This window comes from Neophocaena asiaeorientalis, unplaced genomic scaffold (genome assembly GCF_003031525.2).
Source record: "Neophocaena asiaeorientalis asiaeorientalis breed wild unplaced genomic scaffold, Neophocaena_asiaeorientalis_V1.1 scaffold78, whole genome shotgun sequence".
In the NCBI taxonomy this organism is placed as follows: Eukaryota; Metazoa; Chordata; class Mammalia; order Artiodactyla; family Phocoenidae; genus Neophocaena; species Neophocaena asiaeorientalis.
The window spans coordinates 19,680,300-19,683,851 of record NW_020175018.1 but is presented as its reverse complement, the minus strand read 5'-3'; positions in this window follow the sequence as shown (position 1 = coordinate 19,683,851).

The following is a 3,552-nucleotide window of genomic DNA, read 5'->3' as shown; positions in this document are numbered from 1 at the left end:
GGGGCGGAGGGCCGGAGACCCCTCACCCGCCCCCGCCCCTGCCCGCGCTCCGGCCTCCGGGGAGGGGGCTCGGCAGTGCCCGGCCCGCCGCCCGCGTCCGCTGACATTCGTGGTGCTCGGATGAGTCACGGAGCGGGCGTCCTCCACAACGCGCTCTCCGGGGCCGGCTTCGGGGGTGGGAGGTGGCCCTGGGACCCTGGGGTCTTGAGAGGCCCTGCTTCCCGGGGCAGAGGGCTGGCTGGGTGTATGGGTCCAGCTCAGAGGCTCTGTGGTCTCCGGGCCCAGCCCCCTGGCGCCCCTGCAGGGACCCTGCCCCTCCCCTCCGTGCAGCAGCCCTCTGTCCTTGGGCAGGCACCTCTCCTCCCCCCTCCCTCGCCCACATCCACTGGCCCTTGCTCCTGCTTTCTCACCACCGGCAGTGTCCTTGCTGTGCCAGCCTCAGCCAGCCTGAGTCCCTGCATCCTTTTGTCCTTTGGGGCCATCCTCCCTGAAGCTGATCCGCTCTCTGATCTCCCCCACCCAACCTCCTCTGGGGACTGGGTCGTGCTGTTTGGAGCTGTGACCACCCCAGCTCTCTGCCCTGTGCCTGAGGTTGCAGGGCATAGCAGCTGTCAGGGGCAGAAGCCCCGGTGGGGAGCGGTGCCGGGGTGGGATGGATGTCATCATGCCAACCGTCACTGCTCTGGCCCTGGGAAGGACAGGGGCATCTCCTGCTGGCCTGCCCAACCGGTAGCAGCCACACACACCAGAGAGGCCTGGGCAGCTCGGGTTCCTGACTGGGCCCTGGGGATTTTCCAGGATGGGGCCCAGAGCAGGTCAGGGTCTGGAGATGGAGCCAGAGGCGAGGAGGCATCCTCTTGCCCGTCTGGGGTCGGGGAGGCTCCTGTTCCCCCTGGCCCCGGGACCCCTTGGGCTGACCAGCTCCTGCCTGGGTCCCTCCTTGAGAGGGGTTTTGAAGTGCACAGTGGGAAACCCAGGCCTGCAGATGGGCAGGGTGGCCATCGTCACCAGGGCCTGGCAGGATTCCCTTGGGCACCTGGCCCTGGCAGGGAGCCAGGGTTGTGGACACTCCCTGCCCAGGGCGCCTGGGGCTGGCTGGCACTGGGTTCCATGGATCAGGCCTGCAGCCTCGGGCAGCCTCTGGCGCAGCTTCCTCCACCTCAAGTTTTGGGTCACTGGCGACAGCAGGGCGGGGATCCGGGGATGAAGGGGGATTGGGACGTGGGCATGCAGTAGTATCAGCCCCAGAGTTCTTGGCAGGAGGGACCCCCAGGGGCTGGGAGCAGAGGCTCCAATGATGGCCCCAGCATCCACTGGGGACCCCAAGGCTCGGGGAAGGGAGCAGTGGCTCGTTGGGTACCTGACAAGCAGGTGGGAGGTGCCCGCTGACCTACACCCAGGAGTAGCTCCCGCATGCCAGGTTGGACCTCCCCCAGAACCTTCCTTGCCCCTGCCCCGCAGCACTCCAGGGCATGGTTAGGCATCTGGAGATTCTCGGTTTGTGGCCACAGCAAACCAGAAATTCCTCCTCCAGGGTGGCTGAGGCCTTGCTGGGCCCACGCCATGGGCTGGGGCTGGCTAGATGTCGGGCACAGTCCCCCACTTTTCTGGGAGAGTCTTGGGCTTCACACTTGGACCCCTGGGCTTGGCTGGCAGAGGTGTTACCCTGCGTGCTGTGTGCCTTGCTGTGGGGGGCGTGTGTCGTGTGGAAAGCTTGGTCTGGAGAGTAGAAACCAAGGATCTCTGTGCCCTGCTCGCTCCCTCTTCCCAAGCTCTGTGCCTCGGTTTCTCCATCTGTCAGTGTGGCCTGTGCCCTCTTAGCTGGACATCGTTCTACCCTGGGGCCATAGGCTACTCCTGGTGGGGGGGCCAGGTCACTGTCACCAAGTCCCTGGAGTGCGGGGCAGCACCTCCATCCTCAGGCCTCACCTATTCTCCCCTTGACGCAGGAGGAGGGGGCCCGGAGTGGGACAGCATGGGGTGGCAGGCTGGTCTCCAGGAGCAGGGGTTTGACCACCTTGCAGGCCGCTGGGTGGGGCGCCCAGGTCGGGCTGAACCTGTACTGCCTGCGGTAACCAGATGCCCTTCTGGCCGCCCGCCCCACCAAGCAGGCCTCCCTCCTCCCAGCAGCACGTGCGCAGCCGTTGCTATAGCACCGAGGAGGCAGCGAGGCCTGTTGCTGCAGTTACCGGTGGAGGTGCCTGGTGGCAGGGCGGGTGCGGCTGGGGCTGGCCCCGCGGCCATGACCCCGGCCTCCCGCATGCCGCTTGCACACAGCCACCCTCGCGCTGCGTGCGTGTGGCAGGCGCCTCTCCCAGTCCACGATGCCTCCTTGGCTGGCCCTGGGCTGGATCCTGGCTCCGGGTGGGGGTGGAGGCTGGCGCGGGCTGGCGCGGGCGTGGGGCGCAGACACACAGCGGGGTGTTCCAGACCACAGAGCTCTATTGTCAAAGCCCAGTAAACAGGGCAGCAGCTGCCCCCACCCCGGGGCACCGGGGCTTGGGCCCTGGGCCAGAGGGAGCGCCACTGACTGGGGGCTCTGAAGTCTGTTTGGGGTGGGGGGTGAGGGTGAAGCAACCCTGGTGCCTCTGGGAAGGGTTGGGTGGGGGGGGGTGGTCCCCCAAAGAGCAGCCGGCCCGAGGTCCTCCTCCCCCTTGCACTCCTCTCTGCCTGAGCCAGGAGAGGTGGAGGTAAGAATGGCAAAGTCCTTCCGTTTTCCAGGTGAGACAGAAGTCTGGGCCCCTAGGCCCCTGGTACTTCTTTGCCACTCCGAGCAGGTCCCAGCAGGGCTCACCTTGGTACCCAGCCTGGAGTGACAGGAGCTGCCCTGGGAGCCCTGAGCTGATGCCCCAGGCAGGCAGGGCCACCGCGCCCGCCTGAGTCACCTGGGGTGACGGAGAGGGGCCAGGGCAGAAGGAGGGACCTGTGCCTCAGGGACTGGGGGCTGTCAGACCCCTGACCAGGTCCTCCGGGAGGCTCAGGGCCCTGGGCTACAGCCAGGCCTCCCCGGCCACCAGGCCTCACCCCCTAGGCCCTTGTGTGGGGGTGTGATGGCACCACAGTGGCGGGAAGGAGGGCTGACGCTGGGGGAGTGCGGGAGCTGCAGGCCAGTCCAGAGACTGCCTCCGAGATCTTGCCCAGGCGCCCCTGCGGATGGGAGAGAAGATGAGCTGGGCAGACACAAGGGTCAGAGTGGACCACAAGCTGGCTGATTGGTCTCTGCTGGCCTTCAGTGTGACAAGCAGAATCTGGGCTGGGGGTGGGAGACCTGATTTGCTTGAGCCGGATGACGCTGACCCTCTCACTCTTCAAAGAGGTCCTGGAAAGAAGGGGCAGTGATCTCTGTGGCCCTGGGGGGGGCCTGGCGTGACCTTCTGTGGCCCCTGGGGGAGCATGGAGGGTCCGGGCTGGGCTGGGCTGGCCCTGCGGGGAGGGTGGCGTGTGTCTGGTAGGGAGAGGAGGGTTTGGCTTTGTCCTGCCCAGCGCTGGGCAGGTGGCGTGGGGGGCCGGGCCGCCCCGCACAGTGGCTCACTCAGCCTGCCCTTCCCAGTG